Genomic DNA, 24,276 nt, shown 5'->3' with positions numbered 1-24,276 from the left:
GGGAGATAAAGATCTCCGTTTGGGGGTAAAAGAACACATGATATGCATGAGCAAGGTCTTTTTCAAGAAGACATTAGAGAGCTGACCTGAATAACAAACTGCAGGAATGAACAGGCCCTTGAACACAAATTAAAATAAAAAAAAAAAGATTCTGCTTGGTTATCAGCTCGTTTGATAGTTCTGGGATCTGCTGTCAAAGAGGCCAAACCACTTTAGTTCTTTGGTCAGGACAAATATGAAGTTGTAACAAATCCCAGACTTTCACTAACACAGTTCTAAATGCAGTAGTTGTTCAATACTTTTCAGAAATCCAGCCAAAGTTTATTTCCTCTAGTATTCTTGCCACAAATTTTGTTTTTTAAAAATCCCTTTTCAAAATATGTTTGTGCTCCTGCGAATGATTCACACACTGTCCTCATCCACGCTTAATGAAGTTGTCAGTGTTACATTAGGATTAAACCCAAGAGGCACAAAACTACAGTGTGGCATCAACAGAATGTCTCATAAGCCTTGGATACAAGGTTGAATAATATTCAAACCTGACAAGCACCTCCCTTTCCCATAGTATTCCTGAACTCATTGGTTATTCTAGCTCCCTGTCCCTATTACGACAAAATTTGTCCAGAATACTTGATATCAATTCCTCCTTCATTTGGAATCATAAAAACATCATTTATATCATCCAGTGTTTATTTCAGGGTTAAGCTATACCTCTGGGTAACAAATCTAGACTGCATTTCCATGGATTTGTCATGAATGAAGTGACAACTAATGTCTTTGAAGAGAGAAGAAAAAAAAAAAAGCCCTTCAGTCTGAGCAATTTTAAGTCCTAATGCTACATTCCTGCCTATGAAAGTTAATGTTGTGAGAGCCCAGGAGAGAAACCTGCAGAAAGGAAAACTCATCCATCACTACAGCTACAGCTGGGAAGGACTTTTCCACTTAAACTTTTTTTTTTTTGATCAGGAGGCAGCAATAGTTTCTTCCAACTGAAGTTGTTCAGATAAGAATATTCTTTAAGGTTTCTTTTTTTTAGGTTTTCAGCTAAATCAGTCCCCTGATCTAGCTTACTAGGTAATCATATCAATATTAGATTCAGCACAGGAAGGGTGAGAGGAACAAGGGACCAGGGCATCTTTTGGTGACACTTTGCCTGTTCTGGGTTGGGACTTTCAGCCACTCAAGGTCTGCGCTGCTGTACAGGGAGCTCTGCCAAAAGGATAAGCACCAACAAACAGCGAGCACTCATATAAAGCTGCTTAATAATTAACTAGTTTTTAAAAGACATTAATTCAATATGGTCAAAATTCCTCAAAAGTAATAGGTTTCAGTAAAGTTTCAGGAGTGCCAGCCTCATACATTTGAGGAATGGCACGTATATCAGGTTGCAAGAGACATTCTCCTTGCGCAACTCTACAAAACTCCAGAAACACCTTTAAAAGTCACTATATGTTAATGTTAAAAACATTTAAAAGCTTCCATTGAACAATCATACAAGGTACAATGCAAAAAATGTGCATTGAATACAATGGCCAAGGAGCTGCAGTGTAAAAGCTTCTGCTTTGTGATTCAGTGGCAACACAGGAAAACCCCATGTAATTTTTAGACTTCTGATTTTTCTTTTTTTTTTTTTTTTTTTAACATTTGCCTGTTATCAGAAGTGACAGCAGTGCCTAATACCAGGCTTTGCCTGATACATCACAGCAAGTTTTGATTGCTTCTAACTTTGCCAAACTTAAACTCTTGGGCTGCAATTTTGCAACCTTTGTCTCTACCTCAGGCAAAACATATTGAGAAAACTTCAGTGAAGACATTTCTGTAATTTCCAAGAACAAACATACAAAATAAGAAGAAATAAGGTTTTATTAAAGTGATACAAAACTACCTGACATCGATCCTTCAAGAAACTTTAGTGCCTCCATGCTTTAGGGAGGGGACTTGATACCAGACAAGTGCATTAGGTCTGCTTCAGCTGTCCACAGCTTCGATACAGAGAGCACTCAGGCACTTGAGAGCCTTAAGAGGCACCTCAGAAATAGTAAGGTTAAGACGATAAGGGAATTAAGCAGACATGGACTTGCTCCAGATGTGAAGCAGAGATGTGCTATTCATATTTTCCACCATAGTGCCAGGAGTTCCCTGCTCTGCGCCATACTTTGGCGTATCTCTGGCTCCACAGGGAAGCCACAGAGCTGTTGGGGAAGCACGGCAGGAGTCAGTGGTGCAGGGAAGGGGGAGAAGGGCTGATGGTCCAGAAGCCATGGACCTCATGGCTCAGACAAGCTGCCGCAGCCTCAGACAGCCTTTGCCACTCTTCTCTAGTCTGTTCTTGAACAGTGTCCCATGGCTCGGGTATCCTCTCACGCCCTGCTCATGGTTGTCGTGACCTCATAGATGAATAACAGCAAGTCCTTATTTTACCCAGCCATTTACACTAGGCCTGATCATGACTTCAGAACACCTTAAGAGCCACTATTTTCACTACAGAGAGGGGGTTTTTTGTAATTATTTTCTTTTGATAATGGCACCAGGGATCAGACAGCTTCACTTTGCTGGGTTCAAGAGAAATTGTCATTATCATTTCCAGCACCTATCTGAGCTTGTTGTCCAAAGGTCAAAGAAAGGTAAAGGAAATGTATTCATTTAATCCAGCAAATTTTGGATTAAGTCATGAAATCAAGGCCACTCATGAAGCTAAACAAGCTGTATAACACAAACGTGCTTCTTCTGTGGCCTGTGGTCCTAGGCAACAGTGCACATGCAAAACTTGCAGGCACTAAGAGGAATGAGCCAGAGCCATTTGTTCACTATAATGGGATAACTGGGTGGTCTTCCACCACACACCCTAAAGGTCAGTGTATATTTCTGGCTAAAAAGGAGGAAAAAAAAAAAAAAATTAAAACACACTGCTAAGTGCCCCAGCAGTCACTCAGACACAGCTTCTATTTTGCAAGTAGTCACCCTTTTGCATGACATTTCCTCACCTCTACATGATCTCATGGAAAGCAAAGCCATTGTTTCAGGAAAAAAGCCAGTCCTCAGGTATTAACAGACATCATTTAGCATAGATTGCTGCAGCAGTTTCAGACAAGTTGTCTGACCTTGCACAGAGGAGCACAACGAGCCCTCCCATAATCTCTTTCCTCAGCTTTGCTATATGAGCAGTAGCTGACAGAAGAACAATGCTAATGTACTGATGGGAGAAGAGCGAGGAAGGAATAAGTCTTAAACCATCATAGTTACTTCTGCAGTAGGTAATTTCAGCATTGTCCAAACTCTCCTTACCCTAGCTCAGGAAGTCTCTCTGCTTGGATGTGATTTAATAGAGTTCCTTCCCCATGTTCCACTTCACAGGAGAAGAAATCAGGGATGTCATCTGTCATGGTTTAACCCCAGCCAGCAACTAAGCACCACGCAGCCACTCACTCACTCCCCCCCCCATCCAGTGAGATGGGGGAGAAAATTGGGAAAAGAATTAAAACTTGTGGGTTGAGATAAGAATGGTTTAATAGAACAGAAAGGAAGAAACCAGTAATGATAATGATAACACTAATAAAATGGCAACAGTAATAAAAGGATTGGAATGTACAAATGATGCATAGGGCAATTGCTTACCACCCACCAAAACAACACCCTGCCAGTCCCTGAGCGGCGATTCCCTGCCCCCACTTCCCATTTCCTATACTAGGTGTGACGTCCCATGGTATGGAATACACCGTTGGGCAGTTTGGGTCAGCTGCCTTGGCTGTGTCCTGTGCCAACTTCTTGTGCCCCTCCAGCTTTCTCGCTGGCTGGGCATGAGAAGCTGAAAAATCCTTGACTTTAGTCTAAACACTACTGAGCAACAACTGAAAACATCAGCGTTATCAACATTCTTCGCATACTGAACTCAAAACATAGCACTGTACCAGCTACTAGGAAGACAATTAACTCTATCCCAGCTGAAACCAGGACATCATTTCCTCTCCTCCCTCCTCTCTCCCTCAGTCATGTAACTAAGAAGTCCACTATAATGAAAATCAAGCCTGCAAGAGAATCTATGGAAGTGTATTAATAGAAGACCCTCACTATTGGATTCCAGTTTGTGTTGCTTATAAAACCAACTGACTGACAAAAGCCTAACCCTGCAATTTACCTCTCCCCCTTCTCCCAACCCCTGTATCCTCTATTTTTCCTATGTTTCAGTCACTAAAGTGGGATGTTTCTAAATAGGTTGTGACATGAAAGCATGCCCAAGACTAATCCTAGCCAGAAAAGCAAGTATGCTGCTGTGAGTTTGAGTGATCTCTAGCAAATTTTGAATCCTATAATGAATAGTCTAGCCAAATAAACACATTAGAAATTGAAAGTAAGTTAACAGCCTTGTTCCTTTACTTCTTTTCCCTAACTTCAGCTGTTACTTTTAAAGTGTTTCTGCAACAATGTTTTTCCAATCAAAACATCCTCAATATTAAGGAAAAAGGGAATTGTTTCTAAGACAAGATTCTGCTACCCTATTCATGCTCTGCCTGGTATAAAGCAGATGAGATTATCTATTTTTCTTAAAACTTCAGCAGTTAGGATCTTATGGTATATATAGGCTTATTTGGACCTTAACCATTTATAGCCATGTGCAGCTATGATTTGGTTGCGGTACAAAGACCAATGATACCATAAAGTCACTATAAACAACAAAAGAGGAAAAGTAGGCTGAAAGTATGGGCTTTAATGCAGACTCCCTTATGAAGATATCAGCCATAACAGCTAAGCTGAGGAAGAAAGAAACAAGTACCAGAAAAAGCCTGGGCAATTTTTTACCCTGAGGCACAGAAGAGTCAGGGCACAGTATCAATCTGAATTACAGGCTTGTTCCTAAGAAAGTCCTTGTTTGGTATTTCTATGCCCTGCCTTTTATCCATGTCTGGAAGCAAAGTCACAGTCTTCTTTCAAGGAAGGGAGTGCTGCATAGCACAAACAGGTCAGCAGTGAGAGGTTTCAGATTTTAAGTAAAATCAGGTGTAGAATCCCTTTCCTTAATGTACGAGAATTGTACACAGAAAACTTCCTTTCATATAGTTCATTCATACCCAGGAATCCCCATTTTACAATGGAAAGAAATATCATTTCTGAACATGAAGATTTACAGGTGATGAGCAGGAAAGAGGATGTGAATCAGAGCTGCATGCAAACATGGGATCTCAATTCCCTTCAAGAATGAATTACCAGACTGGCTATTCCTGACCTCCTAAATCTCAGCTGAAATCATACCTTATCAGGGAAATAATCAGAACAATGGGAGAATTTGAGAGCTCTACCTTCCTTAGAACAAGACAAATAAGACAAAGTGTTAATAAAGAAACATTGAGTTTTCAAATGCAGTTGTTTTTCCTCACTGTATTGGAAATGAATGAAGTTCATTTTCAAGGATAAGAGCATTCTTTGAGTCATATACCTGTAACTCTACTTGAATTTGTACTACTACTGCCTTTAGAGACTTTAATTATTTTTTATAATATTCTAGCTGCCATTCAAATCTCAAACAAATAATGAATAATGTAAAATCACTTGCCTAGAAATACCTTTACTTACAAAAATCCATTGAGTCAGTGTAACCTGGCTCAATCCCCCCCCCCCCCCACCCCATTTCAGTTGTTCAGGAACTTTTTTAATCCTCAGGCTCCCAGGTAATTTATAGCCAGCAACCAACTTATAGACTTCATTTGATCAGATTGATGTAAATGATAAATTTTTTAGATTGCTGAAACACCCAATCCTGACAGGTTTGAGATCCTTTGAATGGTTTCAGGTGTATCTCTTGGGGCAATATTGCTTTTACAACTTCTTAGCTGTGAAAAAAGCCATACTCAAAGCACTCTGAAGGATAATATACAGCTCATAGATAAGTTTGGATCATGGCCCCTGATAACAGGCCAGCCATTTTACTAGTGCCACAATAGCTCTGTTGATTATGGCTGTTGATTTTCATATTTAAATGCAGTAATACATCTTTAATTACAATTACGATCACCTCTAGCAATGTAGAATCTACACTGTACGCTCCAATGAACTTAAGGAACATTCACATAATTGCCCACATACTACAAGAGTAAAATAGCATTTCATTTAACGTAACTGTAAACTTTTTCAAATACATTATATCTTGGCATTGCTGTCATGCATTTCTAAGGAGAGGGACTTCTGCATGTCTTTGGTAATTTTCAGCCTGCGAACAGAGCAAAGTTACAAGCTGCATTTCCATTTAAGAGCACATTCTCAGCTCTTTGGCGTAAGCACCTTGCAGTGCAGGTCTTTCTTTTCCAAGATAGTGTGCACAGAGTTAAAAATAAGTTTGTTTTTTTTTTTGTTAATATATAAAATGTAGCAATTTACTAACATTTCAAGTCTTTCAAAGACTGCTGATTGATTCAGAGTGAAACTATAAATACAGTCACTTCTCAAATTTCCCCTTTTCCACCATTGCAGAAGTCAGACTGCATGAAACCTTCATCTATATGCATTGTGAAAACACTTTTGAGCCTGAAAACTGTTAGAGGGGACAAAAAGTGCAATGCCACTAACTTCAGAGCAGCAAGCCTTTGAAATCCAACAAGCAAAGAGAAACCATAAAGCTTTTTCATCAAGAGCTGTAGATAGATACCCCAGAATTACCTCCAGAATCATGCCTCTAACAATTAGTTTCTACATCAATCAACAGCCAGGCAAAGCAGGAACCTGATGGAAACATTTGGGGCTTTTGTTTCTTTTAATCAGTGTTTCAAGTAGTTTTGGTTTTGCCCCTTAAAAACACAAAGTATTTTTAATCCTCCCCTGACTCATTAAGAATCCTATAGGTCTACAGAACTCGTGCACATACACCTAGACCTCCACTCTAAACTGGATCACAGTGAGGTCCCCTCACAGTATCACCATGTTTTTAATAGACGATTAAAAAAATACAAGAGAAGCAGCTTGCACCTGGTCAGTTCACAGTGCTGGGGAAACAGCTTTTATGCACTTTTCTTACAGCATACTCCGGTTCTGCCCTCCTTAGGGAGGAGTGAGGCAGGCTGCCTGCATGCATGAGAGGTGAAGGCAGCAGGCTTCACTACAAACAGACTAAAGCTGTAGGCCTATGACCAATAAGCCCAGAATTCTGGCTTTGTGGTGCATAATTCCCCTTTCCAAACTAAAACAAGAAAGTAAACAACAAACAAGTCTGAAACAGGATATCCCACCTACTGTATTGCTTCTGGCATGACAATCCTTGCTGACACGGCAATGCCAGAGCACAACTAAACAGCAGCACCTGGAAGACCATGAGCTTACTCTATCTCTAGCACCCTGACTGTTCTCATATGTTACCCAAAGAAGTATCACTCAAACCCTCACCATCCAAGGTCACAGGGTGTTGAGACATCTTGAATACAACTCCCAACAGCAAAGCCTACTGCTGCAAGACAGTACCCAAGCAAGACAGCTTGATGCCAGCTCCCAACTGAACACCGTTACCTCCTTTGTGTAAAAGTGTTAGGATGCACCAGGTATAAAGGGATTACCTACACGGTTACCTTGGGCAAATCATCCTTCATCTGTATGTGATTATTAGAGCTATCTAGATATGCGATACATGATGATATGGAAAATTTTAGTGTGGGGTAAAAATAATCTTCTTATATGATGACCAATAAACAGCTTGTTTCCCCCATGGAAATTAGATCTATTTAATACAAAAGAAAAAAAGGTCAAACCCGCAATTATCTTTTGAAAAAAGTAGTAATAAACTAAAAGGCTTGGGGCATTTCTGACCAGCCTTAACAAAAAACTTACTGGTTTTGCAAACTATTTCAGTTTCTAGAGATAAAAACACGCTTTTTATGGCCCATTTGGTCTAAAGATTCTTTGCTAACCATATCATCCTGAGCTCACCTTGACCTGAGCTTTCAATTTCATATCCTTTGACTTAGTAGTTCATTGGAAAGTACATCACAACAACAATTCTTTAAAGTGCAGTAAAAACATTCTCAAGTTTTAATCAACTACATGACTTGTTTTTTTTCAGTGGCATGTTCAGGATGTTTGCATCAAGTGCTACAAAAATTCTCTCACCTGGTTAAATTTAAGTGAGAAGTTTTTCCTGTCTGCAGAACAAATGAAAACTAAATGTCATCAATCTTGAACACTATGGAGACTACTAGTATTTATATCCCACAAAATTTGTGTGCTGTGAAGTTTCTGGGAGCTGCCAGTATAAATTAGCAACTCTTCATACTAAAAGTCAGGAATAAGTCACTTTTACCCCAAGAAAAACATTCATAGCCATTAAGCTCATGACACATAGTAGAACACTCTCTCCTCTATTACATTCAAGGGTCAATAATAGAAATTCACACTCTCTGATTTGCTATCAAAGAAAGACAGACTGTCAGAAGTGCCTGCACTTCAAGAACAAAAGAGAAGTTGTTTGGTTTTTTTTAAGTTAAACTGAGTTGACTTAAACTTCCCTCTCAGCACTATTCCCATCTTATTCGATGATGTACACAAGTATCATACCAAAGGTTCTTATAGATTGCTAGCTCATGTGAAAATTAGAAACCAATAAAAACTAAAAAGAGAAATTACATCTCCAGCAAAGTCTTTCCAAGACAAAGGTCTGGACAAATCTCCAGATCTCTGAACTGAAGTCAACCCCGAAAAGTATCTGGTACTCAATAGGTAGGTGTCCCCTCCAGTAGGGAGGAGGATTTTGTTGGTTTGCATTGCGGGGCTTAAGGTTTAATAAGATAATACTCCTAAACCCCTAAGCCAACACACTGTTAGCATATGCACAAATGATTTACATGGTTTCCCGCTTCAGTATAACACTACCGGCGCTAATTAATACATTAAGTGGTAATTCCCAGAGATTAAGCCAAGAACTGAATAGCCAAAGAGGAGTTACTTACATGGGCCTACTGGAACTACCCAGGATGGGGTGGGGAAGCGAGTCATAGTCAAGGTGAGGGGAAGAGGATTTTTGTTGTTGTTCATTGAGCTGAACATCCCCATTTTATCCATGCAGAAAGTTTAGTATCTACAATTCCAGTACTTTAAAACAAAAGCCACAAGAAACCCTAAATCAGCACAAAAATCTGTCCTTTTCCTATAGCCCGGTTGCTCAGAACCGCAGAGAAATCCGTTTCCTTTAAGTAATTCAAGGAGAAGCTGACTTGGAGGCTTCAACTTGGAGGTTTCAGAGTGTTTGAAGTCACCATGACCACTCTTGAGATACTAAATAATGCAGTGTACGAGGAGATTCTCCTGCATAGCAAGGTAAAAGAAGGGAAGACACTTTGAGCTGAAGGAGGCAATTAAGGTAGGGCTGCAAGGGGACGTTCAGGATGACTTTTGAATGTTTCCTGCAAAGTCGCCTCTGAATTTTCAATGACTAAAGACAGAGGAATAGATGTATACAGCTGTGTTTTCTGCCTTACCATTGACGCTCTCCTGGGGAGTGGCAAGTGGGTGCAGGTAAGGCTAAGCAGAGCACTCTTGAGACAAAGGCATCTGACTGCAGCTAAGGTGCCATACACAACCCTACTGTTTGCAGTCTCTGAGGTGAGTATGAGTAGCGCAGGGCATGCAGCAACACACTTCAGGAGGGGCTGGTTGGCTGCTGCATGCAATGCCTTCCCTCATAGTGCTGGCACAATGCTGAAGCACTGGCAAATACAAGTCCACAGGGACAAGAGGAACAGAAACGTGACTGATCGGAGAAGGCCAACAGCTGATATATTCTTGATCTGATCTCTTTCCTTTCCCAAGTCATCATATTCGGAGCCCTGGCCCGGTGAGAGGTCTTCAGCATGGGGGAAGTCAACAACTACAAGGTTAGCCAGCTTCCCCCAATATGCTTTATTCATCTGACTGTGCTGTCTTGGTACACCTCCCACAGACTACCTATGTAAGAGCAATCCTCACATGCTGGGATTCCTTACAGCTTCCTATTAAAGATACCCACTGGAAATGCCAACACATCAGAAAATGCGACAAACTCTGCATCAGTTTTCATTTTGAGTGCAAGAGCACATTTCTACAGCGCTGCCTAAAACACTAATTAAAAAAAAGAAATACAGTAGCGAAACCAAGACAAACATTGCTCTCAGGAAGCCAGAATATATCCATTGCCTCTTGGATTTTCACATACACACAGGAGAGCAGGACTTCGGTTTAAGATCATCATTTCTGACAGAATCATTGTTCACAGAGGTGGGCTGAGGTATTACTGGGCCATAGGACCCAATTTGCATCCTGATTAGCTTGAATCATAAGTATGAGTCCGTCTCCCAAATGCATGGAGACAGGAGTTCAGGTTACACTTCCATGTCAGAGAAGCAAAGGAGAAGCACTCAGTTTGCAAGCCAGCACACCAAGGCTCAAAAATCCATCGTGCAAATCATCAAGGAAAGCCTACTAAGCCTGCTCATCTTGTTTGTTTGTCAGCTTGAACATGAATCTGGAGAAATTTCTCAAGCTATACAACTCACACTATCCCCTTGTTCCAAAGTAACAATTTACAGTAATGATACATTACACAGAGGAGGCGGAGGAGCAGAGGGTGCTGGAAGCAGCCACCTTTTTTCTCCTAGGCACAGTAAATTGTTCCCAAGCAATTCTACAGCTCTGATTAAAATATCAGTTCCTGAAACACACGAGAGCATACTGTGAAATCTGTATTATCTGATACTTTACCAAGAAAGGCAGCCTCTGCTGCTGAGAAATAAACAGCTCAAGTCCATCTTGACTTTGCCTAGCTAGGAACGAACACAGGCCTACATTTCCTTTTTAGTGGTGGATTTCAGCCTGTGCTTTTATAAGGTAAGAACGAATGGCTTGCAATACATATGAAACAAATCAAGAAGAAAAGACAAGGCTATTGTCCATAGAAAGGATATTCACAAATCATGGTCTGTGTCACTGACTAAAAATATTTAGGAATCCTACACTGAAAAAACCACACCACCCCAACAAAATGCCTCATCTCCCCCCCCCCCCCCCCCCCCCCAACCCAAACAAACAGGACAAAAATAAAACCAATTGCTCCACTGCTGTAGAGTCAGTGAAGACAGACATGAATTTCCTCAGGTAAAGTCAGAACTTAGGTATTTTCTGACCCACATTCTTGGACTGGCTTTGTGATTCCACTGATTAAACAAAATGCTGAAATAGTTTAAAACCTCAAGTTGATGGTATGAATCTCAAACTTCATCACCAAAAGCTCAGAGAGGATAGCAAGTTACATGATTTGTAGACACCTTGGCCTAAATAATTCGGTTCACAAGACTGCAGCTGGCAAAATTGGAAAGTAGACATGTTCAGTTTTACATATTGGGGTTTTATTGTACTGGTACACAGTGCTTCTACAGCTATTCATCTCCCACCCTCAACAGTAGTCTGTGCCAGACACTAGAAGAAAGGCCAGGAACAGTCCTGTCACACCCCAATTTCTCATGATGATGACTCAGGTTTGTCGATTCCCAGGTCAGGATTAAGGTGAAATGACACCAGGGATCCTTTAACTCACAAAACTCAGCTTTTCTTCTCTCACAACAAGAATTGGCACAGTCACCACAAAAATTGCTATGCTCACAGCAAAAATTGGCATGAAACTATGTCAGTAAACAGTGTAATGTGTGCTAACCCTACGTCACTAAATAGACACTACAGGCCTTGCTTATTTCAGAATCAGTTGAGGGAAGACAGTAAGGAGAGCCCTCCCATTGGGTCAGGAGGTTCAGAACAGATCCCCTTCCTTTCTAGACCCCTTCTCAGCAAGGAGCCTGGGGGCGGCTAGATCCGCTCCTCGTCTCAGACTTGGTCAACGGTTTATGTCTAAAGGGGTGAGATGGACAGATTATGGAAAAGGAAAAGGGAAAAAGAGAGAGAGAAGAGGAAGATTTCACCAGTCCTGGGTCCAGCATTGGTTCAGTCAGATGAGGGGTCTGGTTCCAGTGGGCTTGTGCCCATGGGGCTTCAGTTTGTGTCCTTTTATCATCCTTGCCCCTCCTTCAGGCGGGCATTAGGCTATTTAGTTGTCACGAGCATTTTGTGAACCTTTGGGCTGCGGGATTGTTTGGGGAGTAACTTGCCCTTCCCTGCGCAGTAAGCTGTCCTGCTCAGCACATCGGAACTGCGTTATCAGAGCAGGGAGCTGCACACCCTCCAGCACGGCCCCCCCTCCTGCTGCTGATGGGCTGCTTTTCACCTGGGGTTCCTTGCTGGGCAGAACATCATGTTATGCAGAGTCTGTTGTTCAGCAGAACTTGCCCCATCACAATGTTTGAGACATTAACTCTTTCAGTCCCTTAAAAGTCCCTGCCAAAAAGACCCATTGAGCCGAACCCCAGGGTTCGTACATCAACCTTGGATCTTTGCCACTGACGAAGGCTCTCCTCCGTAGCTCCCATGCCTTCCTCCCTCCACACTTTGTATTAAATGTAGGACAGTTCATACCCCTTTTAGTTACATGCCTTGATTTTTAAGTCTTTGTTCGTCATATGGTGCCAACGCAAGTACCACTTAAGGAACAAATTCTGAGAGATGGAAATAAAGCTCAGAACTTCACATTGGAGAACCTACTCAGGATCTGGTGCTTTCTCAAACCTAGTGCTCTCAAGTCAGGGAGTACTCAATATAGACTGAGTTCAGAGCAGAGATACATTGGAGCAGAAAACATTGGTTGGTGAGAATAACAGTAAATTCCCTAATTTACACCAGCTGAAGATCTAGTCACATGAACGAAAAACTGTCAATTTGGGCAAGAAACAGTAAAACACAAATGAAGATGTGTTTACATAGTACTGGAGGAAGAGGATTCCAGCTTAGCTTACTCTTGTATTTAAAGAGAAACAAGACTCTTGTAAAAGTGGCTTTCTATTAGTGTAAGAGCATTCCTATCTGTAAGCCACTAACTAAAGCACTGTCAAGACAATATTACATTAAAACCTGAAGCACAACCACACCCTGACCAGCGACAGGAGAGATGCCAATATCCCACAGAGTTGTTTAACTGATCATGTTCCAAATGTGTCATGCCCCTTGTATGAATCGATACTTTAAGAATTCTTTCATAATATCTAACATATTTTCTAACTTCTACTCTGTTTGGCTTAGGGTTGATATTTAATAACGTGAAGAACAAACATAGGTGGGCTGCCAAGCTGCCTCTCAGCAGCTTCTGCTGACAAAAGGGAAACAGAAGAAGCAGGCTGGAGCTGACTTTGCAAAGCTTGGCTTTTTTATAACTGTTTCCTCTTCTTTTTAATTTGAAAGACAGGCTTGAGTTTCCTCTGGGGAGTAACCATTTTGGGACAGCCTCAGAACTCTAAGCAGCCCCAGCACTGGGCTCTTGCTTGCAAACAGTGTCTGTTTTTCTCACTACTGTGGTTTTTTTCCACCCCTCACCTCATTGATCACTATCTTTTTGATGATAGCATTGCAGCCACCCAAAAGGAATTCACTGTCTATTCTGTGCAACAAAATCCCTCCTTCTCTTTCTGCTCCCAGACAGCTTCCCAAAAGTTAAAGGCTACTTACAAATTTGTTGCTGCTTTTTCTTATCTCTTGAGATTTCACACTGCATCATTGAAGCTGCTACTGACTTCATTAGAATCAGGTTCCAGGACTTTCTCCAAAGTGTCCAAATTTCTAATCTTGAGGTATTTGTTTACAAGTATTTTTTTCATAATCTCTACTTTTGTCCCATGTTTTTCCGTGCTGAGGCAGAACTAATATTACTATCCCATCTAGTGATTTCCAATTCCATTCAGATTCCCATTTTTCCTGGAGTAGAAAAGACCCTGTCTTTCTTAAGAATTATACACTTAAAGGAGAAAAGCATGATCCAAATAACAAATAATGAAGGGAATAAAGGGATTATTTTTTTTTTCCCCCTTTCTTACTTCCCTAGCATTTCTGCAAAGTTGAAAGCATCATTTCCTCCCTAAGATGGTGTTTCATGTAAACCAATGCAGGCATGTCCTGTTCAGAATTCTCAGCAGTCTTATTGTTTGGTTGCAAAACTAGAACAGGACTGGCTGAATTATGAGACATTTATGAGAAGGTCAAGTAATTAATTTTGAAAACATTGAACTTAAGATTGAAGCACTTTGGTAAAAGTTGGGTAGTTTAAAAGAGAATTTTCTTCATTCATCCAGAATCTGTGTTTTATTTCCAGGGAAAAGAGTGAAAGTAAATTTCAAAAGTCTTCACTCAGCTGTATTAGTCCCATCCATAAACTCTGTAGACAACTAGTCCATGAGTGATTGAGTAAGAGAATTGAATATAAATTCTCATAGAGCTGAAACCACCATTGGTCTAGTATTCTCTCCAAAGTGAACAGAAAGAGTCTTAATGACTGCTGGGATGTTTCAGTGATGCACATCCAACACAGGACACAGTGCTGTTTGAATATTAGTACCAGGTGCAGTTTCTGGTACCCAAGATGAGATCCCTGACTAAGCAGTTCTGCTCTTGATTGAGTCTGGTACTCAACTGGAGAGTTCACTTCATGGTAAGACACCCTCCCAGTATTCTTAGAGTCAAAATTAAGAACTCCATGTTAAGTACTGTCATTAACATATATTAAGACAGAACCCAAATAGTTTGCAAACACATCTTCAAAACTGCATTAAGGTTTAGAACTACTATACTTCAAAAAGTTACAACCACGCATATCCGAGAAAAAAAACCCACAACCCGACCTGCCTGTAGTCAATTGTACCAACAGAATTAAGCAGCAAAGAAAAACAGCAAGCTGAGTAGAAAATTGGTTAGAAATTGGAAATCAAGTTGTAATGGGTAATGGCTTATGAAGGAGGCAGACAGGGTAGAAACGATGCTTCTTGTTCTCCATCTGTATCAATTACATAGATGAAGGAATAAGAAACTGCAATTCACAAGTTTGCCTAATATTAGCATAAGAAGAGATATTGGGTTCCAAATGCTGTCCTGGCAACACTTTGACACTGCAGCCTAGCAAATAGAATTTAATACAGATAAGTGAAGTTTGCATAATGGAAATTAAATATTAATTGTAACCACAAAGTAAAGAGCAGGTAATGCAGACAACATATTAAAAGGATTAATGACATGTAATAGATTGTTTCTCCCTGGCTGCTTTGTAAGAGCAAGGAAATGGGAGAGTAAGGTGCTTGGCTGACCACAAATCCTAAGTTATGCTACACAATAAAAAAAAAAACAACTATACTTATTGTACTAAATTCAGTTTGGGCTCATTATTTATAGGGAGGTATTTATCAAAAAAAAAAAAAAAAAGGCAGAGTATGTGTTATCCTAGTCACTGTCAAATAAGAGTTACCATGAACTTGTGTTTCCTCACTCTGTTTCAAAAGACATACCATTAAATGCTTAATAGTGGTTAGCAAAAAAATATATATTGTTATCAGCAGGTTTGTTATTTCCCTCACAGGTGCTTATTTATAAGGGTTCACTTAGGTTGGAGTAAAGCATATTCATTCACCATATTTCTTCTAAGTAAATGTGTTTGTGATTATTATTGATGGGAAGAATTATGTGACAGCAATGCAAAGCAGGGATCAAACAAATGGTAAGACTCACCAAGCTACACACAGACACAACTACAAATGATGGTGTTGCTAACAGCTAGTAAGCATACAAATTTGGTGCTCCCATTGTGTTGTGTGACATTAGGGTCAAGCATGTGAAATAGAGAATTGTATAGCTCATTTAGAATCCCCATACGTTCCTTTTAATGCAGCATTTAAAGGCTTCTAGAGGAGCCTGAACTACAATATTAATGGGGTAAGCCATTCTATTCATAATGGTGCATTGTCATGTTTAATAAAGACAGGACTAAACCCTAGGAAACTTATTTTCATATTAACACATTTCTTTCCCCTCAATCTATCCGCCTATGAATTTTTTTTCTGCATCTGGACTATTCCTATACCATTCTTCCTAGTTTTTCAAATTGTTGGTCAGTGGGGTTTTTTTTAAGGAAAAAAAAAAAAAATCAAACTTCATCCATCAAAATATCTTACTTTAAGACTATGATTTTGAATTGAAAACCTGTGAATTTTAACAAAAAGGAAAAGTCCGATTCCTCCCCATCTCAGACTACCTTGCTAAAGCTCTAATTTACATTTAAAAGTACTGCTTGAACAAAAATAAAAGACCTGTTGTACAGCTTTTGCAATACCAATTTATGTTCCTAATGATTAGATGGGGCAAATTCCTTCCCCAACAGATTCCTAAATTTTTCAATTTTTGTTTCAGAGACAGGGACATATCTCTGCCAAATCCATGAATGTTACTTATGGAAGAGACACAACTTCAGATTCCAGATCTAAATCAAAATTATTTTCCAGATCTCCCACAAATACCCTGAAGAGTGGCCTTTGCAAAAAAAGCAGCCTTTTGTAAAGTAGAGAAAGAATCCCCTCCAAGGCTCTGATGACAAAACCAGACAAGTTTATTTTCACTCCATCATCCAAACATGCTTCTAAAGTTCTGAGGGTTTCTACCTTCCAAAAAAGTGGGTGTTTTTCTGGTCAGTCCCCCACCTAACTTTGAAGTAAAGAGGCTGTTAATTTTCTGAGTATCAGCATGGTCATGCTGAATCTCTAACTGTAATGCTTCTGCAGGAACCTGGTACAGATGCATGCATACCAAAAACTTAGTAAACATGCAAAACAGCAGAAAATTAAGCTGTGTAACATGTTTTCTTTTCCATCTCTCTTCACTATGGCTAGATGTTTTATTCTCCTTTCATGTTTTTAAGAAGCAATGTTTCCACATATTTAGGGATTTAGGTGCTAAACAGTTTTTGTTGATACAGGTCTTGATTAATTTCCTCCCAGATGAGGATGATTCAGGTGATCTACTACAACGTTAATTATCATTTATTACTATATTGTAAATTACTATTTATAATAGCAATAGACATCTCTAGAAATAGTCTCCAACCATACAAAAAAAAAATATCTGTTTTTCTAGAATATCCTAAAGCATCCTATCTGCCAAAAATAGCCACAGACAGGAAGGGATATTTTACCCAGGAAAACTGGAGTTGCAGTTCTCTGAGGGGCTAAGGAACTCTTCTATCCAGATTTCTCTGTCACTTGGAGATAGTACAAAAGTCTTACCATTTCTCTCAAGAGGTGTTAATTCAGTAGCAGAGTTTAAGAAAGAAGATTTGCAAATGTTGGATTCAAGTACAGCTTTGTTTCTTTATAAATGAGTCATTCCAGGTCCCGTGTCATGGACATACCACTGGAAGATAAGCCAAGATGCTTGGTTCCACTTTAAAAAGAATAAAAATAGCCCTTGGAAAAATAAAAAAAATAAATCTGCTGTCCAGTTAAAAATCAATGCTACTACTTCTTTACAAGACTGGCATAATAGATGGTCCTCTACAGAACTAAGAACATGTGCTTTGTATTTTTGCTAATGAATGACTGAGCCAGTAATAGAAATTTTGATAGACAACAGTGAAAAAGAGTCCTATTCAACTGCAGATTGTATTTGTATCCAACACAATGCTGTTTTCATGACACATTGCAACCCCAGGCACAGTATATCATCTGAACAACACAAATATGATTACAACTCAGAGTCAAAGAATGACTCTACGGACCACCCTTCAAATAGAAATGTATATTAAAAATCCATTCCGTTGCATTAGTTGAGCTTCTAGATTTTATCAATATTTGGGTCACAGCCACTGGGCCAGATTTGCAGCTCGTATAAATCAACATAGCCACTGGAGCTCCAAAGTACATCAGAAGACTGTTTGCACCAGTCATAGCGAACTAAGATGAGTAAACTCTCCAGTAACAGCTGGTCACCAAATTTTTATCTCAAAGGGAAAGGAAAGAGAATCAGGTGTAATAGAGTATGAAAAAAGTCGATTGAGCACAGAATACAGAAAGCCATTGAACAGGGAACTTGGACTAGATGACTGGGGAGTTGGACTAGATGACCTTTGAAGGTCTCTTCCAACACAAACCTTTCTATGATTAATATCTAATTAGGAAATATGCTTATGAAAATTGATTTCACTTTAACGGTCTAAAACTTAGGCATCTACTTGAACTAAGCATCTGGATATCTTTTACTGCTAGAGACTAGTAGCAGATCACAAATCAGCTTCCAAGTAGACCAATTGCTCTCCAAAGAATATAGGCTACACTTAGGTCAGATGTCTAACTTTCAATAGGCTAAGCTTCGTCTGATTTTTTTTTTTTTTTGCAAGTAATGGACTCGATTACATTTTACTACTCCTTCTATATTATACATTACAATCAGCTGCAAAAATAATACATACTGCATACAGGACAAATAATTTACCTTACATTGAGAAAGTTTGGTTTATGGACAGAAATTTGAGAAAGCATCATTCCTAGTATAAGATCTGGAATCAGGAAAGAGAAGAAACTGTTCATTGTTATAGTAACACAAATACTTCAAAAAGAAAGCAAGCATTTAAATCATCTGTAGAAATGCGCATCATCAGTAGAACAACCTTCCTATATTAACAAATGATATGGCAAAAATGCTAACACACAGAAGCATGAGCTGCAGCTAACTGGTCCCATTTCTATCACTTACAGCAATTAAAGATTTTGGTCATGAGACTGTAAAACAAATTTATCCAAGATATAACTGAATAGGCAATTGGGTCAGAGTAAGTTCTTGAACAACCAAGATTCTGCACTTGGAAGAGAAGCAAGTCTCCCATGCAATCTTTTGCAAACTCATTCTGATCTCTGTAAACATCTCCTTTATCCAGAACTTTTCTCTACATGAATAATAATGACCCTTTGCTTTTGTAAGCAGGTTCATTCCAATGATTTACTGTCTATCAAAGATGCAGCAGGTCACAGTTTCTACTTAGATACTTTTATTACTGCAAGGGAACAATAGCTTAGCCAAGAAAGGACAACACCAATGACAAAGTTTCTATTCTGATATTAGCACACCTATACATGTCGAATTAGGAGACATTCTGGAAAGCAATGAGAGAAAACCCTGGCTGAATACTAGCAAACAAAATTTAGTTTACCTGCATACCCTATACAGGGCAACTGGGAAGCCATAAACTAGTCTGGCTAAATGGATGAACCATGTCAGACCTAAATGAATGTTCACAAAGAAGTTATCAACTCCTTCTTCCCCATAGACTGGCTGAATACAAAGGTTGTGTGTTGCAAGAGCAGCCTCATGAAATCTTGTATTCATAGAAAAGCTTGATTTAATTACTATTGCCCATGCCCTCGAAGGCTTCACTTACCCATATGAATTCTCCATCGCTTATGTCAATGCACATTATGATTCAATGACAATATTCCTATACATTTCCTACACTTTAATCTCACGGTTTTTTAGATCCCACATGAATTAAGCAGGAATAAAAATTAATCCTGCATTCAGAGACTGGCAAATGTACCCATTTATTTAAAATTTACTCACATGTCTAGATGTATTTTTGCGAAGGTCTCTCATAGGACAGGATTAATCCAGCCCTTCCCTGGCAAACTTCATTACACTAACATCACAAAACACCCCACCAAAACTCAGACAATGCTGAGCTGTTGCAGTTTTGGCTCTGTTCTCATGCTGAGAAGATAAGGGATTAGAAACATTCTTAAATCTAAAAGTTTCTCTCAGTCAAACACTTTCCCAATTAAAAAAAAATCCGACACACCCCTAAAGAAAAAGTCAATAAACAGTATGATCTCCAAGCAGCAAGTGTTCCATGTATTCCTGCGTGGAGCACCAGAGACATTTATATTTTGTTAATATCCTAATTCAAGACAGGATGTAAATCGCTCATAAGATATTTTAGATTTTAAAAGTACACTATGTTTTATTGCCAATTATGTCCATTTATCTTGTCTTTCCTCTCCCACGTGTCAAAAAACACAAAACTAAACAAAAAACCCAATCTGCCTATGAGGGTAGAAAAGAACAAAACATGTTTGTGTAGTCTGGTTTTAATTCTCTGCTTTCAGCAGTCAGCAAGGGCTGGCCATGCCCTAAAGGTCACTTTATCTCTCTTCCAAGTGAGAATCAGACATTAAAGCATCCCATCTGGAGAATATCTTGTTCCCCTTCATTAGATGACTGAATTCACTGCGTATTTCTTCATGTGAGCTTTGACTTCAGATTTATATAGCTAATGGTGAATGCTCCAACAGGCTATGTCAAAATCATCCAGAAAAGATCTCCCAGCAGAGTCCTTCAAGAAGCAGAAACTGTACCCAGTGAAAGACACTTTTTGCCTCTCTCCAATACCCCAAAATATAAGTGAATTAGAAATATAAAGCTCCCATAACACTTTCTTTATGGACAGAAAGGGTCTAAGTTGTTTGTCTCTAAACAGACTGACCAGAGGTTGATAGGAGGTGCAGATTTTAGGACAAGAGACTTCCTGAACAACACAGTCTATAACTCTTACCATGTTCCTTCCTTCACTGAAGTATCCTGTCTGCAGAAAAAACTTGATCTCCCCTTTTACACAGACACTGAAATCTAACTTTAGGATCTCCGGTAGAAAAATCTGTCATTCAGAAGTCTAGCTAGTTACATTTAATAACCCAGGATGTATTACCTGCTAATATAGTCATCTAGTATTGCCTTTTGGACTTAGACTTTACACAGACAGATAGTTTCTGTTAAAGATAAACAAAAAGCAGAATGGTGGATCATCTTTTTTTGTCAAGGTCAGATTCAAATTTTACCTTAGCTCTAGATGCTCAGCTACATAAAACCACAAAATTGAATGTGAGCTTAAAGACTAATCTAATCTCCATTCTGAATGCTGATCTCAGAATATTTTTAAACCATGATTGATTTTAATCATGAAATCAAGTCCTGGCATTCTGTAATTACATGGGCAATCATTTACTCTCATCAGCAGTCTTTTTGTATCTAGTAAACTTTGTTTTGCCGCCAAAATAACTCTATTGCCTTAACAGGAGTTAATCTACCTAGGCAACACAGTGCTAACTATGTAGTAGAACTCATCATCTGAGACACATGAATCAAGTGTCTTCATTTCAAGATGTTCAAACACTAGGATATAGAGTACTAAATGCTTTGTAGGCTTAATTTATTTACCCTGTTCTATGTGTTCATGGTAGGTCATCAAAACTTTGTTATAAGCAAAGCACACAGAACAAGACTTTTGTGAAGATGAGCCCATAGGAACAAATCTTTGCTCTCTAAACTGAAGCTCTACTGAAACAGCTGGAACCTCTGGGTGCCTATGCAGAATTCAAGCACATAGGATTTAGCAGCAAAGGTCTGCCTCAGACACAGCTGACTTTGTTAGCTGGCACACTGCAGCAAAAATTTGGGATTCCCTCTTCTTAATTACCTATGTCTACTCATAATGGGTTTTAAAGTCCTGAAGATTATGACACCAGGACCCCTGTGTAAACCCTCAACTGTCCTAAATTTTAAAGGGACCTAATTTGCAGACACAGTCTACCCTTCAATAATTAAATGCTGTTTCACTCCACACTGCAAAGGTTGAAATTGAATATGATAATCTAACAAGATAAAGGGCATAATTTGGATTGTTTATATAAATACACATATATGAAAAAAAACCTAGGCACCTTCTTTAAACAGTCTTGGAGGTATTACCTTTGAGAAACTCTGCTACAAACAGTACACTAACTGACTTCAGCCACTTCCTCCCCTAGTGAAATTTCTGGGTTTCAGGGATTATATAAAGTCACTGTAAGTGATGAATTCCAGCCGTGCCTGCTGGGCATGGTGAGAAAAGAGCAAAAAGATAAGCAACTGTAATTATGCAAATCTTCCCTGGTTTATCTTTTACTAAGGTTAACAACAATGCAGCTGCACAAAGTTTTATACTATGAAGTATAAAAAGGGAAATGCCTGTGGTAAGCAACCATGATGAAAGGAGAAAAAAAAAGAAAAAGCAGCTTTATAACCTTATATGTTATGTGCATCAAAGTGTTTTAAAGATATTTGATATCTCTTCCAAAAAGATCCTGTGCAATCGTAATCTTAGGTTTTCAAACTTAGTTGTAAGCAACTGCAATATCCGGCTTCTCCACAGTTTTCTCCCATTCAAAGCAGATATTTAAAGCTCATTTCCAACCTTTGTTATTTCCACTAGCTCCTATTAGACCTGTTGATAGCCATAAGAAATGTAGTATAAAATTCTGGCTCAGCTGAGCTATCGTAAAAAGCTGGATTTAAACAAAGGTTTCATTTGTGGTCAAAGGAATTAACGTCTTGGTAGGGAGGGGACTGTGTCACTACCATCACTGAGCCTCACTGCTAGCTTCACTTTCACACTGTGAAAGGGATCTTGTTCTTTTCTTTAAGGGTGTGCATTCCCACAGCCTAGCTTCCAGACTGAACCTAGCCTCATTTCCTCACTCACCAATGCCACTCCAAGAGGAACCACTGACTCCTGATTTCTTCCACACTAAACCCAATAGGTTTTCATGGCCAAACAGTTTCGCAGGATACACAACCCACTTTCCAGATGTCCCAGTTACAAACACCATCTCACATGTTTTGAGCTTCATGGAGCAGTTACGGTTACCAGAACGCCTGTGCTTGAATACACAAACCAAAAACAACATGGCATTTTCTCTTCAGTGCTTGACCTTTTGTAGACCGCTTAAGAAGAACGTTAAAGGATATATTGACATGTAGTAAGTAGCAAATCTAGTATAAGCAGTTGAGACTACTTCCTTTCCTGCCTTTGCTACCAAGACTAACCCCTCCACACCAGAACAGGACAGAATCTCCACAACTTTTCTGACATTTGTTTATGCTACAGCTAATTCAATAAATTAAATCTCAATTTTGCTGGTTTTCCCCTGTCCCCCCACCAACTAGTTCCTAAGTATTTACTTATTTGGACAGTAACCAGGAACTTTGTAGATAATTTTCACCAAAGTCACTATTCTTCTTCCACAATTTTCACTGGTCCCCAGATTTATTAAATATATTTTCTTCCTTTACCAATAAATTTACGAGTTGTGGCTTTGGGGTGGGGTTTTTTCCCCCCTCCTTGAGAAGTTTCTTTCAGAGCTCCCAGGTCTTTGGGAAGTTCCAGGTCTAACACCCATTTACATGTGTTAGATCAGACAAACAGGAAGGTAAGAAGAGACAGGCCTCAGCTAACAACACCACAAGAAAACTCTCTGTATTAACGGGCTATACAATATACTCACTCCAAAACCCTTCCTGAGGCTTAAAACAGCCTTCAAACAGAAAAAGGCCGATGCCTTTATCCAATAGCCCTACAAGTATTTGGATAGGCATTGAGAAACTCCATGATCTTCACTTGCAAAGAGCAAACAACATTTTTTTTTTTTTTTTTTTTTTGCATCATAGGACAGAGGAGAAAGTCACACTCCAAATGTTACGATACCACTTTGCCCTTAGTCCATTCATGCAGAGAGCAACAGTTCAGCAGCTGCCAAATGCTCACAGGCTCCAGTCTCATACACACTCAGTAAATCTCATTTCAGAGCAAAAGCACTTATGGCATCTTAAAGCTGCTGCCACCAACTGAGAAAAATAAAATAATTTATTGAGAAGAATACAGGAAACAACACCCCCAGCACACACCAGCAAGACCTCCCTTCCTTACTTAAGCAGCATCTCCTCCCTCCTGCCCTCCCCTATTCCCTTAGTACAGGGACTTACAAGGAGAAAGCTGCAGCCTCAGAATGGGTTTTTAATAGTTTCCCATCATCAATAGCATCAAAATCTGAGCACTAGCTGGTATAAATCAGCAGTACTGTCATGGCTTTGAAACTGCCCTGAATTACAGTGGTGGAGGATCTAGCAACACACACACACTATATTTTCAACTCTTGATACGATCCAGCAAAGAAAGAAAACTTCATTTTCACAATACACCTGAGAACAAGCACATAAGTAAGCAATCTCCTTAAATTAAAGCTACATACTGCATGCAATATTGTTTACCGATTCAAAGATTAACAAAGTTACACTAAATTGGAGCTCTACAGATAGGAAAGCACATTAAAGGGAGTTCTTTTATTCCACTGGTATTCTCTAAGGTACTTTTGAGACAATAAATCAGGTTTGGATTTACATAGAACATTTAGCAGACTTATGCATGATGCACTGAAACAGAAGTAAGATATAATTAAGCAGTGACATGACAGCTAACAAATGTGTTTCTGGGCAGTTACTGCATGCCTCATGTGGCATTATGAGGCACCAAAGCCAAAAGCTCAGGGTACATTAACTACC

This window comes from Accipiter gentilis, chromosome 1 (genome assembly GCF_929443795.1).
Source record: "Accipiter gentilis chromosome 1, bAccGen1.1, whole genome shotgun sequence".
Classification (NCBI taxonomy): Eukaryota; Metazoa; Chordata; class Aves; order Accipitriformes; family Accipitridae; genus Astur; species Astur gentilis.
Note: the sequence above shows the minus strand (reverse complement) of the source record.